Raw genomic sequence first — 16,354 nt, forward strand, 5'->3', positions numbered from 1 at the left:
ATGTGAAACTTCAGCCTGGAGCTCTCCACAGCCCAGCTGGAGGTTGTCACCAGGACGGACGTTTAATTGGACGGTTCCTGCCCCTTCTCGGCCTGGCGCTCCTCCCTCCAGACTCCCTACCATGTTTTTCTGTGCTCGCTGTCACCATCAGGCCTGAGGCCATGAGCCGGATGAGGCCCAGCAGGACCAGTAATTGGCTCAGTTTGAGAGCTTTGTCCATGATGGAGGCCGGCTCAGGTGGGTGTGTGAGGATGTGTTGTACGCTTGGGACATTTAAGTCCTTGATGACACAGACGGGAGACAACCTCAAATGGCGTTATGAGGGTCATAATGGCATTTAAATGAATCACCTCCTGCCTTCATATCTTTAGACTGGCAGTTAAACGACAAGTAAAAAAGGTTTAGAGCTGCAGCTCACGACTGGATCTGGATGCAGAGTCACCAGAAAATAAAGGATCTGGTCTAAGAAGATCTATGAAGGAGGTGGAGACGTCTGCTGAGCTTGTGTTGCATTCAGACTTTCTTAATCTCAGTGGGTTTGTCTTCATTTTAAATGAAAGTGAAATAAATTAAGTAATTTTTGATCCGAATGATTAATTAATAGGATTTGAGTCCAATTATGTACAAATGTACTATTTACCTGCAGGGTCAATTAAACACACTGCAATTAGGTGTATTTTTTACAATAATGTGTGAAATCGGCGATCAAAATGATTAAAACTAAATGTTGATATATTTTCTCAAAAATGGACTTTAGAGTTTATGTTAACCATTAATAACCAACAAAAATGTATTTTATTCATGCAAACAAAGAAATTTCTTTAAATGTTTATATTTACAATTAAAACAATCAAAAGAGCAAATAGGGAAAACAGACAGAAATCCAACCACGTGTTAGATGGAGTCTGCAGAAACCCAGCTCTTCCAGGTGGGTTCTGTTGGCCGTGCTTACACGCTATGTGATGACATCACGCCTCATAGCAGCTGACCTAAAGAACTCACAGCAATAGACACGGCACTGGTCACCGCTCCTGCACATGATAAATGGCCTGTATTTGATATAGCGCCTTCTAGAGTCCTGGAACCCCCCAAGGCTCTTTACAACACAATCAGTCATTCACCCATTCACACACTGGTGGGGATGAGCTACGATGTAGCCACAGCTGCCCTGGGGCGCACTGACAGAGGCGAGGCTGCCGAGCACTGGCGCCACCAGTCCCTCCGACCACCACCAGCAGGCAACGTGGGCTAAGTGTCTTGCCCAAGGACACAATGACAGCGACAGACTGAGCAGGGCTTGAACCTGCAACCTTCCGATTACGGGGTGAGCACTTAACTCCTGTGCCACCGTCGCCCCACATCCCTGGATGAATTCCCTGTAGAGGAAGCAGAACCCATATCAGATTGCTAACAGCAGAACTTCTGGTCTCTGACACTCTGGGTGGGTGGGGGGGGCGGGGGGGGGGGGGGCTGTACCTTAGAGGCGTTGCGGTTGCAGTTGCTCACACAGGCATTGTGACTCTGGTTCAGCCACTGCAGAAATAAAATGACATCAAGTAAAATGGTGACACCTGTCAACTTTGGATTTGTGTGTCTACTACACACGGAGCCTTACCGCTGGAGTGCCAAATGGGATGAAACCTGTTTAAAGACAGTCTGTATGACTGTCTATGCAACTGATTTAAAATACTTCCAACATCCTAGTTCCTATTTTCAAAGGTGCGGTTCACTGAAAAACATTTTTAATGATTATTTCTGGTTATAAATCGGTCACTGAGTTTTTCAAGCAGGCTGAACATGAAATTAGTCTCCTACACCTATCTCCTGCATTAGCTTCTGATAGAAGATGGTGAAACTGATAAAAAAAATCCTGACCGATCCGTCACACTGTCACTTAACATTCATGGACTCACCCATCTTGACTCACAATGGGGAAGGCTGTTGTTGGTTTAGCGTCCAGGGAACATCTTGGCTAGTAGAAGCTAACTGTTAGCATTAGCAACTCCACCACACAGCAGAAGCTTTTCCAGGCTTGTGTTGTTTGTAGAGATCAAACATCAACATTGGAGAGCAAACAATGTCAATGGTAAGCCTGCCGCACATGAGAGCAAACTGCCTCGAATGACCGTTTTCTCAGCAGATACCTCGTTGTGTGCACCTAATTTTCCACTGCGTTTTCTGTCCCACGAGACGCTGAGGTACAAATCAAACCGATCTAATATTTTCCGCCTCACGGAGAGTAGAAACTCGCCATGTGCGCACAAAGTGAGCTGCCGGCAGAGCTGAAATATTCTAGTGGCCAATCAAAGCGCGTTCTGAATACTAATCATCTGTTAGGAGCAGAACATGGGGACCCGTGAAGACAACACACACACAGTAAGGCAATTTGAACAAGTTTATGACTGGAGTCAGGGCTAGGCTGTGATACCCAGAATAGGGAGCAGGCAGGTGTCAGAACAGGTGAGATCCGTGACGAGAACAGGAGGGGTAATCCAGAGGCAGAGTCCAGCTGAGTGGTCAGGAGTCCAGAAAATCAGAAGCTGCGAGAATCCAGTCAGGGAGCGTGCACATGGGTAGGTCGATGGTCAGAAACAAGATCAGGATTGTTGGTTAAAGCAGAGGTTCAAAGTGGTGGAGAATTTACTGACAAAAGCATTCAATAATTTGGCAGGGAACTGACTGGTGATAATAAAGCTGTGGAGCAGGTGAGCAGGATGAGGTGATTACGTGGAGCAGGTGAAGGAGAGTAGGGTGCAGATGGCTTGGCTAAGGGAGTGGAGCTGGAGTGCTGTGAGCTGGGGCTCCTGACATCATCCTGCCTACTATAATTATTATCCATACAGTTAAATCATCCTTCTTATATTATCTAACAGTTTCATGTTACTGTTTTATTTGAGTATTTGTTCTTTATCTTAAACATTAATTTAGTCATTTCAAATTCAACTCAGAGTTTCCGTGTTTTTCATTTATGAACAGATTGGTCTGTTCATGGAAGAAAGGGGGAAAAACTACATATTAGATTTTTTTAAATCACATCTTACAATATTTGTTGCTGTTTCAACAGATTAATCACCGCAGCCTCTCTCCTAACCTCGGATATTTTGAATGTGAGACCTAAATACAAGCTCCTCCGTACCTGTAAAACCTGACTGTCACCACAGGAGAGAGGGTTTAATCAGCCCCCAGCTGAGTGTGACCTTTTGCAGGCCTGAGACAACCTGAAGAGTCCCGTTGAGCCCTGGCAGTTCCCAGGGCGAACAACGCCTCCATGTTGGACCACATAACAAGCCCCTAGATCCCACGTCCCCCAAGACTCCCACACTGAGCTGTTCTACCTGACATCCTAAAGGGCAGGAGGATTCTCTCCCCCGTGTCAGGGAGGATGATGGCCTGCAATAAAAGCACAGTCAGATGATAATGAGCACCAAAACATTAGAGCTAGTTTAGCTCACAAGAATTGGCTCATGAAGGTGGAATAATTGGAAGTAATCTCATTTTTATTACAGTGAAACGGCTGCTCTCTACAGCAGTGCATTGTGGGTACTGACCATGATCAGACATTAAAATCTTACCTGTTTTATTTTCTGGGCCTGCCAAAGCTGTAAAAATCATTAAGAAAATTGTTAGTTTTAAAACTAAAAGCAGCGTCAAAATAACTAATTTGTCTCTTCACATCAGCGTGTCTTGACCTGAGCTTCTGTGACTCCTGGAGACAGTTCCATGTTCTCAATGAGCTCTCCTGCAGATGTTTCTGCTGCAACAGAAAGCAAATGACGTCCCACAAAACACTCCAGTTCAGGGTTTTAGTGAGACCAACACAAATCACTACATGAGTGTGAAGTGGAATGACACTGATAGATGGTTTTAAACTGTTTAGGCAAATAAAAACCTCAGCAAAGCCACGTAGTAAAGATAATAAACAGACTTCTGTAACATGAACTCCACCTACTGCTGAGCAAAACACAAGGTCAGTTTGCTCTAATAAGAGTCCATTCCACACGGGTGTGTGTGTGTGTGTGTGTGTGTGTGTGTGTGTGTGTGTGTGTGTGTGTGTGTGTGTGTTTGTGAGCATCACGGCTGTCCCTCTCGTTATTAGAGGCATGCTGCGTGGTGTTTAGGTGTGTGCGTGCGTACTTTCCACATGTCCTATGTGTCCAGAGCACACCACATCCCATGAGTTTTTACTATTATGTCACCAAAGAGCTCGCTAACAGCGTCATTACCCAGAGCGCCACAGCACTGATGGCTGCATCAACAAAATTACCAAACACATCTGAGACCCGTGGAAATGTTATGACAAGTAGAACAGCCAGATGATTAGGGAAGGAAGACGTATCACAAAGGAGACCCAGAAAGTGTGGTAAATAATTACTACTAGAGGATAAAAAACGAGGTCTGACATCTGAGAAATGGAGAGTTCAGTGTTTCTTCAGATGTTGAGATTATTTCATTAATCCGATCCAATCCAATTTTATTTATAAAGCGCATTCACAAGGCATTACAACCAAACAAGGCACAGTACACTAAAAATGTTAGTTAATTAATCCGGCGTTATACAAACATGTCGAACACAGATTAAAGATAAAAAGGAAAATACAACAAAATTCCCAAAAACTAACAGCTAAAAATCAATAAGACACAGGGTGAATAAAAATTTGAAAAACATTTAAAAAAAGAACCTCAATAATATGGAAGTCGATAATTGTGAAGTCCATTTTTAAACAGTGCAGATGTAAGTGAGGTCCATAATTATGTGGTATAAGCTAGGTTGAAGTAGTGAGTTTTCAGGCGTGATTTAAAAATGCTAGCTGTTGGTGCTTGCCTCACTAGCAGTGGTAATGCGTTCCACAGCTTCGGTGCACAGACAGAGAAAGCCCTTTCTCCACGGCTTTTTAAACGTGCATTGGGAACAGCTAGGAGGAGCTTATCTTCAGACCTGAGAGCACGCGGCGGGTTGTAGTAATGGACCAGTTCACACAGATATGGAGGAGCTTGATGGTTCAAGGATTTGTAACAGAGTGATTACAATTCAGTAACACTTCATACTGCTTTGCTGCACACCAACACGCTACATTACAACTATGTACAAAATTCCTATAATGCTGTGTTTTTAGTTATAAGTTCCAGGTGAATTAACATGTTGTGACCTCAGGGTCACCAAGTCTTTTATGATCTGTCTGATTTAATGGATGTGGGTCTGATATGATGTGCTGATATTATTCGTGTTCATTTTGTTAAAATTACCAATGTTTTACAGGGATATCTGCACAAATTCTGTAATTTATAACATTTGTTTGCATGATACCAGGTTTTGCATTTAAAATGGATTTGTTCCAAATCTGTTTGTGCACAAAAACCACAAACGTGTACGTTTTCATTTAAATACAGTGGATACGAAAAGTATTCAGACCCCCATCAATGTTTCACTGTTTGTTATATTGCAGCCATTTGCTAAAACCATTTTGTTTCCTCATTAATGAACACACAGCACCCCATATTTACAGAAGAACACAGAATTTCAGAAATTTATGCAGATTTATTTAAAAAAGACAAACTGAAAAATCACATGGTCTGAAGTATTCAGACCCTTTGCACTGACACTCATATTTAACTCAGGTGCTTTCCATTTCTTCTGATTGAGATGGTCCTACACCTTCACTGGAGTCCAGCTATGTTTGATTATACTGATTGGACACACACCTGTCTTTATAAGACCTTACAGCTCACAATGCCTGTCAGAGCAAAGAAGAATCATGAGGTCAAAGGAACTACCTGAAGAGCTCAGAGACAGAATTGTGGCAAGGCACAGATCTGGCCAAGGTTACAAAAACATCTCTGCTGCACTTAAGGTAGACCACAGTGGCCTCCATAATCCTTAAATGTTTGGGATGACAGAACCCTTCCCAGAGCAGGCCATCCGGCCAAACTGAGCTACCAGGGGAAAAGAGCCTTGGTGAGAGACAGAGGTAAAGAAGAACTCAAAGATCACTGTGGCTGAGCTCCAGAGATGCAGTCAGGAGATGGAGAAAGTTGTAGAAGGTCAGCCATCACTGCAGCGCTCCACCAGTCAGGGCTTTATGGCAGAGTGGCCCGTCGGAAGCCTCTCCTCAGTGCTAGACACACAAAAGCCTGCGTGAAGTTTGCAAAAGACACCTGAAGGACCCTGAGATGGTGAGAAATAAGATTCTCTGGTCTGATGAGACCAAGATAGAACTTTTTGGCCTCAATTCTAAGCGGTATGTGTGGAGAAAACCAGGCACTAGTCATCACTTGGCCAGTACAGTCCCACAGTGAAGCATGGTGATGGCAGCATCATGGCGTGGGGGTGTTTTTCAGCTGCAGGGCCAGGACGATTGGTTGCATTCAAGGGAACGATGAATGCAGCCAAGTACAGGGATATCCGGGACAAGAACCTTCTCCAGAGTGTTCAGGAACTCAGACTGGGCTGAAGGTTTACCTTCCAACATGACAATGACCCTAAGCACACAGCTGAAATAACAAAGGGGTGGCCCAGCCAGAGCCCTGACTTAAACCCAGTTGAGCATCTCTGGAGAGACCTAAAGATGGCTGTCCACCAACGTTCACCATCCAACCTGACAGAGCTGGAGAGGATCTGCAAGGAGGAATGGAGGATCCCCAAATCCAGGCGTAAGAAACTTGTTGCATCTTTACCAAGAAGACTCATGGCTGTATCAGCTCAAAAGGGCGTTTCTACTAAATACTGAACAAAGGCTCTGAATACTTAGGACCATGTGATGTTTCAGTTTGTCTTTTTAAATCAATCAATCAAACTTTATTTATAAAGCACTTTACACACATAGAGTGACCAAAGTGCTGTACATAGTAAAACCAAACCTTAAAGGATACCAACAATAAAAGATAAACAGAGCTAAAAAGATAAATCTTTAAAAGAGACTTAAAATCCTCCATTGTTTCTGCCGTCCCAACAATCAAAGAGAGATTGTTCCACAGCCGGGGAGCAACAGCTGAAAAGGCCCCGTCTCCCCGGGTCACCATGTGAGTCCTGGGAACTTTTAAAAACAGCTGGCCTTCAGACCTCAAACCTCTCCTGGAAACATGTCTGTGTAGGAGCTCTGATAAGTATGAGGGTGCCTGACCATTAAGACATTTGAAAACCAAGATCAAAACCTTAAAATGTATAGGCAGCCAGTGCAGGGTGGACAGGATGGGGTGATGTGGTCATGTCTCTTTCTACCTGTGAGCAGAGGGGCAGCAGCATTCTGCACGAGTTATAGGCGTCTTACAAGAGAGACCTCTAACCCAACGTAGTAGTCCAGTCTGGAGGTTATTAAAGCATGAAGCACTGTTTCAAGGCCTTCATACAGCATGTATGACTTGACTTTGCACATTAACCTCAAATGATGAAAATTTGGCTGGACCACTGTGCTAACCTGCTTGTCAAATTTAAAACCATTATCAAAAACACCCCCAGATTCCTGGAAACAGCACAGTTAAACAGCACAGTTAAAGAACCTAAAAGACCAACAGAACTGCTGCATTCCCAGAGCAGGTCAGTTTTCCCCAAAACTGTCAGCTCAGTCTTGCTTTCATTCATTAAATCAGCATAAATTTCTAAAGTTCTGTGTTTTTCTGTCAATATGGGAAGCTGTGTATACATTAATGAGGAAAAATCAATTTAATTGTTTTTAGAAAATGGCTGCAATATAACAAAGAGTGGAAAATTGACGGGGGTCTGAATACTTTCTGTACCGTGACCTCAGTCTTTTATTATCTGTCTGATTTCATTGATGTGGGTCTGAGAGGATGTGCTGATTATAATATTTATTTATTTATTTATTTGTTTGTTTATTTATTTATTTGTTTGTTTGTTCCTGAACTGCAGATTCAAATCCATGACTGGGTGGTTTCGATGGTTCATGGCCAGACTGTATATTTACACTGAAAGGATAGCTTGCCACAATACTAAAATGCCTTTATATCTATAAAACTATGAATACAAAACGTATACTCAAGTTCACATTATAAATGCGTCACAACCCTCTTGAGTTGACCTTTACTGCCACATGAATTGTTGAACTTGATAATCTACCAAAGGTCTGCAGAATTCAGGGTTCTTCTCCAGAACTGGTGTCTCCACAGAGATCTCTGAGGTTAGGATCTGTTGGTGTCTCCCAATTTGGGGGTCAGAGAATCGAGTGCTCCAATCCAGATGTTCCTTCTTCTTTATGCTCTTGTCAGGTGGGAACTCTACCTCTATCACCACTGACTTGTTCTGTAGCTTGTTAACTATTGTGATTTCTGATTGGTTATCCATCACCTGTTCGTCAGTCTGTACTGTAGAACCTCCAGTTCAATGTACACCAGTGTTTCTCAATTCCAGTCCTCAGGACCCCTGCTCTGCATGTTTATCGTGTCTCTGCTTCAGCACACCTGAATTGCATATTTGCATTGCCTCCTTAGAAAGACATCAAGTGCTGCAGATGCCTGTTGATCACTCATTCATTTAAGTCGGGTGTGTGTGGCAGCAGGGAATCACTGGTGTTTGATAGGGCAACATGAGGACCAGAATGGAGAAACACTGGACGGAGAACACTGTTGCTGTTGCGCTGAGGAGCTGTTCTTGTGCTGCCATGACAAAAGCTGTATGCCAAGAATGGAAACATAGACCCATTGATCCAGCTCATCAGGATTTACTGCAAAGACATGGGAATGTCAAATATGGTGGAATTATACCCGAGAGAAGCAAGGTGATCATAACGGAAAGGATGAAACTACCTAAAGGCAACAAAATACTCGGGACAGTTACAAGGACCTTGTGATCTCACAGGCAAATAGTAATCAGTACTTTAAATGGACTGGTACACACCGGTATGCAGTACTGGTACTTCATATTTACACCTGACAGCGTACAGGGACTTTTTTCTAGAGTACGGTGAGTACCGGTAGTGTTTCTGGTCATTTACTAGTGGAAATCTTGAGATTTCTGAAAGCCATCCACAGTGTCCCTGACGCCGCTGTCCCATGCCACGCTCAAAGAGCGGTCTAATTTTGTGCATTAGGACGCTGTAGCCATCACAGCTACGTTGGGGTCACCCACACAAACACATCACACCGGCAGATCGTCTCTAAACACTTTATTTTGGCTCGGACACTCCTCGATCCACACAGTTTCCCTGCGTCACAGGATGCCGCAGGTCCAACAGAGTTCAGGTGGAAAGATGCCTTCTCTGCATCTGCCACCTGTATATGTAGAGGAGGACATCTGATTATTGATACGCTTCACCAGGTGCATGCTCCCGCTGCCACATCTGCCCTCTGCTGCTCCCTCACAGACATGCTCGTCCCGGTCTCTAAATGTGCAATAGTCGATCACTGCAGTGAAGCGCGCCACATAAACAGCACCGCCAGCTCCGGTCAGCTCAGGCAAAAGGAAGGAATAAAAAGAGATGAGTTATTCGATAACATGCGCTTTCCCGCAAAAATTGGTGGCACGCAGCACCTGGCCAACCCAGTAGCGGTTTTAGGCACGGGCAGACAGGGCAATTGCCCGGGGCGGCATTTTTTCATGACACAAAAGGGGCGCACAGGCGCGGAGCAAAAAAAAAAAAGGAAATCTGCGCCGCACCGAGGTTTTCTATTATCTGTCATATGACAGTGTCTGGATTGGAAACAGCAAGTTGGCGCCCCCTGCTGCTGCAGGCGCTCCTGCTGACTGAGAACGTTCACGTGCACCGTGTGTCTGAAGAACAGGAAGGGGAGGGGTGCGGCGGGGGAATTCACCTCTGCGTCTTTCCCAAATGAAATGAGCGTGCAGGGGCTGAATCAACTGTATTAACATGGCTAAAGTCAATCACATCTTAACGTTCTTCCATATTTCATTCATAATATCATAAACACAGGCCTATCATTCTTTCAGGTTTCTCTGAATTGTGTGAAATGGCCGAATAAAAAAAGGAAAAACAAAACGATTTTGTGGTCACCCCCCCATCAACGTCAAATTGTTTAGTCCTGACTAAAGGAAACGAGTCAGGAGCCAAACAGAAGAGATGAACATAAAAAGGCTAAAACCACCAGGTGCCCCATTCAGGGGGAAAAAAAAGAAAAAAGAGGAGAAAGATAAAGGTATGTAGCTCTCATGATGCATGTTTTCAATTTTTTGAACCAGTTAACTGGGATTTTAATGGTTAAATGCGGTCAACTAATTGCTAACAGAGCTAATAGGGCTGAAATATTGTAACGAATATTCAAATGGTTCGAAAAAATTCCTTGAATCGTTTTTTACTGATTCAAACTAGGATTTGTTAAATGCTCACTGCAGCCTGTGGCCTGCCTGAACAACAACAAACACATGTTGATCATGTTCACATAATAATAAATAAAACAATTCTACAAGCAGAAGAAAACTCCCCAGTCACCACTAACTATCCTGTTTATTTATTGCAGATGGCTGTACTGATTATTTTTTACCTGATTTGTTCTGTAAAAGTTGGCATTTTTGATGGTCTACAGTTTTTTATGTCAGTTTAAATTACAATTTCAGAGGCAATTCTAAAATATTATGGATCATGAGATCTATTGGAGATCTACCCCAACTTTTGGACTGCCAGTCACTGTGGCTCAAGCTGAGAGAAGCTTTTCAAAACTTGATCAAGTCATACCTGAGGTCACCTATGTTTCAGGGGCGGCTCACTAACCTGGCTCTGATTAGTATCAATCACTCATTAGGGGAGCAGATTTCATATGATGACATTATTGATGACGTTGCATCAAGGTTAGGTTTTAATTTTAGTTTGTGTTTTCTGTTCTAAGTGCAATGCTGTAGTGATTATCTTTAGTTTGTTATGTGTGAAATATTTTTGCTATTTAGAATATTTATTATCTATTATGTTCATATATTCTTAATATTTAGTTATTGTTTGTTTTTGTATATTTGTATATATATCAAAGGGGGCCTCGCCCGGGGAGTAATTCGATGTAGAACCGCCACTGGGCCAACCGGTGGCCAGATACACCAACAGTCAGGTGGAACCATGGAGCTGGATGAAAGAAGGGCAAGAACAAATAAAAAATTTTATAGCGTCTCAAGATAAAAATCAAGAAGTGCTTCACAAGATCAAAAAAATGTATTCAAAAAATCATAAAAATGAGAAAAAAATGTGTTTTCAAAAAATGTAAGGAAAGGAAAAAGAAAATTAATAAGAAAGTTTATCAAGATAATCAGTGGATTCCAGGTCATGCAAAGCCAGCCTGAACAGGTGATTCTTCAGCTGCTTTTTAAAGGAGACCACTGAGTCCACTGATCTCAGGCTCAGGAGGAGAGAGCTCCAGAGTCTGGGGGCCACAGCAGCAAATGATCTATCACCTTTGGTCTTTAGCCTGGTGCTGCACAACCAGTAGGCTTTGGTCACTGGACCTCAGGGACCTGCTGGGGGTGTAGGGACTGAGAAGATCACCAACATATGATTGTGCTTGTCCATGTAAGGCCCTATAGACCAGAACCAGGATCTTGAAATGAACCCTGAAGTTGACTGGCAGCCAGTGAAGCTGGAGGAGAAGCGGGGTGATGTGGGTGTGTTTGGAGGACTTGGTCAGAAGCCGAGCACAGGCATTCTGAACCACCTGTAGACGTTCAGGGAGGTTCTGCTCAGACACGTGAAAAGAGAGTTACAGCAGTCTAAGAGTGAGGAGATGAAGGTGTGGAGAACTGTCTCAAGTTCAGAGCGGGACAGAATGGGACTCAGCTTAGCAATGTTCCTGAGATGGAAGAAGGAAGAGCGAACAAGAGAACTGACATGAGAATCCAGGGTGAGAGCCGGGTCAAAGGTCACACAATAGCCCTTTTTAGAAGACACACCATGCTGGTGTAACATTATTAATTTTAAATACTGCCGCCACAATGTGTTTTATGAATGCCCAGTGGTGGCACGCCTTTGTGGGACTTTTGCTACATTCATGCAGACACGCTTGGTAGTAATACTGCTGCAACGTCGGACTTGTGAAAGCGTATTACGGCTTGGCGTAACAGAAGGAAGTGTCATAATCACGTGGAGAGTCACTGCCGAGCTCCAGCAGGAAATCTCATATCATTAGTTGTTGCAGTCATGTTTAAATTGTTTTATTGTGTAATTTCTCATTTAGACCAAAAATATATCTTAATGTGCATGTATGATGTATTTCTGGTCAAAACCTGTTACAGCTGCTGTTGCTGAGTGAAGCTTCTCAACCTGAGGCTCATTTCTAGAAGAACACCTGAGTAGCCTGGCTATCGTCAGATCAGCTCAGAAGTAGAACAGCATCAGATGACCTCATTGACAATTTTGCTTTAAGAAAAAGGAGATGTGTTTACAAAAGGCTTCTTCCACTGTTGAAACAGGCAACTCATTTAGTCTGTGCCTAGTAAATTGTAAGTCTAAATGGCACCAATGAAAGTCATTTTGCAAAGAGGAGTACCAGCACTTATTTTTTTCCACTTCAAGCACTGAATGTAATGACCACAATGACATCAGACACAACCTAGTGCCTCTAAAGAGTAAGGCAGGCACTGCTGCTGGGATTGAACCCTGAATGTCTGACAGACTGAGCTACCAGGCCCAGACGATGTGGCAGGTTGTGGAGAGCAATGTGAATGGTCAGAGCAATTTCCAATCCATCAACCTGGATTACCTTCCACTCATCGTATGTGTGTAAACACACATAACAAATGAAGCCCCATGCAGAAGCGATGACTTGTTCGTTTAACTTCATTTCATAAACAACTTTTACAGCTTTTAATTATCAGGTTTATTTACCTCTGACTCGAAGAGCGTGCTGGGGTCAATCACATCCAGGAAGTGTCTGAATCGTCCAAAAGTGTTTCCTAAGAGAAAAAAATGACACACCAAACAACAAAAAGTGCATTAACAAACATTAACGATGCTAATAAACGCCATCACATAGAATAAAAGGACATTAGAATTGCATGTTCAACACAAAACCAACAAATCTATGAGTGAGTTGAGGAAATTTAACTTTTCTCTACTTTACAGATGGCATAAACCTATTTTTTGCTCAAATATTGACATCTATCTGGATTATTTTTGAGCAAAGAGCCAGAGAGACTCCAGCTGTCTTCTAGCAAGCAGCAACATTAGAGCTCGCCAGCTGTTTTAACACTCCAGGTGGAGCCTCCTCATGAATGCCTCTGGCAAACTGTTTCTATCCTCATCTTTTAGAAGCCCAAATCCACTCACACTGAATGCAATTATTTCCTTTAATGACTCAGACAGAAATGCCTTTCAGTCATTATTTCATAGCTGAGCATAAGGAATAGGTTTGAGCTGCAGCAGCCTGACAGCCATCCCTGCCTAGCTTGAGTTTAATTACACCGACTGTTAATTTGGATGGAAATCTGGTATTTGGATCACCATGACGCCTCGTCACTTACTGAACATATGGATGGTAAAAGCACGGCTCGGGGAACGGCTTTTAAAATCTGTTAGTCCAATTATTTACCACCAGCTTATTATTTACCAGGGGGAGTTTTACCTTTGCACACGTTCATTATTATCAGCTATTTGTTTGAAGGATTTGTGCAGTTTAGTATTTTAAATAAGGTTTTGATGCCTAACTTGATAAATGTAGTCTAGACTGTAAGTCTTAGCTGGGACATTTGAAAGTTGCTCTTCCTGTTAATGCAGTCGTGCAGATGTACTTTAATAGTATACCTAAGAACAGAGACTCAGATAATAAAGGCTTTTTTGTCTTTTAGATGCAAAACAAACAAGACTGATTTCACTTTAAAAGCTCATTCATTTACACATTAAAGTGGCAGTGTGTATTTTTCCTCGCGATAGGGGGCAGTATTTACCCAGTAAGGTCTCACTGAGATTAAAAACTCATTTTCCAGAGTCCTGGCCAAGAGGCAGCAAAGGTTATAGTTTCTAATTTTTCAGCTCCACAGACATGTACAAAATTACAACACAGGGAATCCATCTCAATGGCTCTTAATATGGATTTAAATGTATTCCAGGAAATAAACTCGGCTAATTTACAGTTTTCCTGCAGCCTGTTCCATGCAGAAGGAGCAGAGTGAACGAAAGCCCTTTTGCCTAGTTCGGTGCGAGCAAACGGAACACAAAGTAACAGCTGATCGTTTGCACGCAGACTGTGAGAAGGTACACTTCTCCTTGAGATTAAGTTACAGATGTAGGTGAGTAGTAATCCAGACATGGCTTTATAAATGAAAGTGTACCAATGTTCCAACCTCCTGGTGGACAAAGGCCATCCCATTCGAAATTTCAATTCACAATGATGGGTCAGAGGTCTACAGTTAGTATTAAACCTCAGCGAGGCATGATAAACTACATCAATCTTACCAAGACACTGTGCTGAGGTTTTCATAAACAAAAGGTCTCCATAATCCAGAATAGACAAAAATGTTGCAATAACTACTCGGTTTTTTGCCTCAGTTTATTTAGAAAAAAGAAACCTAGTCTGAGTTTGTTTCTTCACAGGATTATCTATAAGGAGCTCAATTTTTGAGCCACATTGTGGGGGCTTGGGGATGACGGGAAACGCCTGGCTCTCACCTGATCTAAGATCTGATTGGTTCATATTTTGATCCAAACATCCGGTGGTAGAACATGAAATGTTAGTTGGTCACATGGTTTTTATATATTGTCTGGTTTCGTTTAAAAAGCACTGAAAGTAAGGTTTTGCATTAGAAAATTTCGACTTATGTATATGAAATTTAGCTAATAATATCAATAAATTAATCAAATAAAATTCAAACCATACAACAATCTCAAAATTTGAAAGCTGTCAAAACCATAAACTTATGTTCCCTGTTCAATATCATGTGATTCTCTGTTAGACTGTTCTGTTTTCCCATAGAAACCCCCTGACATTGTGCTTGCTATTTCTTTGTAGTTGCATTATGTGCTTTGTCAATAAAGCGTATTCAAGGAGAAGAAAAATGATAGTTGGTCCCATGTATTCTGTAAATCATGTTATGTTGATGATGACAAATATATAGGCCATAAAGAAATGTGTTTTGTGAACTTTTGTCACATTTCCTATGAGCACACTAAAGCTACAGCTGATAACCTTTAATTATTACAGTCAGGTCTCCATATACAATATATGATATCCACAAGCACATGAGGATGTGTTTCAGCTGCTAACAGGCACCAGAATTAAAATAAATAATTAAACACATATGAACTCTAACGGGATATCTTCAGCCATCGTCACCCCCGAGCTACACATGTAGGGAAATCTGTCCGACTTAAACGCCGGCTTTCAGCCACTCCCCCTGCTGCTTCCGTCTGCTCTCGTCTGTTTTCCAGGTGAGGCGCAGCTCAACTCGAACACGGCCGTCCTTTCACAGTCCATGCATGTTTTTCAGGTGACTACATTTCCCAGAAGCCCCTCTTTTATTATTGTTTCAAAACAGAAGTTAACGGGACTTGGCTCCATCTCCAGCCTCTAGCAGGCTCATTAGTAAATAATGATTATTATCAATAATAAATGTAAACAGCTTTATTTATGTTGAGGCATTAAAATCAGCTTTTTATACATCTTCTAGTATCTCTACTAGACAGTCATTCAGCCTAGAAGCTCTCGTCATCATCACTATTAAAAAATACAGAAATAATTTTTAAAAATGGCAGAGGCAACAGTGCTCTCAAAAATAAGAGGGGGTCGTTGCCCTGCAGTGTCCGTTTCTGTTCTGGCCCTGGACAGAGAGCCAACCACCCTACATGAGGACATCAACCTTCTCCAGAACAACAAAACACATGTGGACCCGTTGGGCAAATGCTCATGCAAACTAATAACTTCTGTGCGTGTTTAGCAACATGGGGGTTGAATGTACCTGAAAAAGCTATGAGCTGGAACTCATAATGTTGTATTTAAGATAGTACAGAGTTGAATATTTCTATTTTCCAATAGTTCAGCCTACTTTTTAAGTTGCATAACATCTAAACCAAGGTAGACACAGAACCGGGATTTTAGGCATGTCGTTACACCCCTACTAGCTAGATGGGCTACTATAGATTCACTTGACCTTCAACAAACACAGCAGATTTAAATCTGACTTAAAATGTGTGTCGGCTGCATTTCTGGTTAAAACATGCCCGATCTTCATTTAGTGAAGTAACTAGAGGTGGTAGAGTAACTAGAGATTATAGATACTGGAGTAAAAGTGGAGATACGTTCATGTCAAAAAATACAATGCAGTTAAACTACTTGATTTAATGTTAAACTCACAGATTTACTCTTTTAGCCTTGGAAATGGGGTGCAATGTAAGAATTGATTTGCAGTAGTGTGAGGTCATGGGCAGGGGCGTGTTCTCAAGCACACCAAGGGTCCTCTTCTTTGTAAACCAAAATA

The 16,354-nt window shown here is 42.3% G+C and overlaps 1 long non-coding RNA gene across 1 annotated transcript; it reads right to left on the reverse strand.

The window, feature by feature from the left end:
- Positions 1-302: 302 nt before the first annotated feature.
- LOC129163687 (uncharacterized) lies at positions 303-13,088 on the reverse strand. Its single transcript, XR_008563491.2, has 5 exons — positions 12,771-13,088; positions 3,690-3,754; positions 3,573-3,599; positions 1,477-3,390; positions 303-1,376 (listed from the first exon to the last, which is right to left on the reverse strand). It is a non-coding gene; the product is annotated as an uncharacterized lncRNA (long non-coding RNA).
- Between the last annotated feature and the right edge of the window lie 3,266 nt (positions 13,089-16,354).

The sequence above is a fragment of the Nothobranchius furzeri genome, chromosome 18, assembly GCF_043380555.1.
Source record: "Nothobranchius furzeri strain GRZ-AD chromosome 18, NfurGRZ-RIMD1, whole genome shotgun sequence".
Classification (NCBI taxonomy): Eukaryota; Metazoa; Chordata; class Actinopteri; order Cyprinodontiformes; family Nothobranchiidae; genus Nothobranchius; species Nothobranchius furzeri.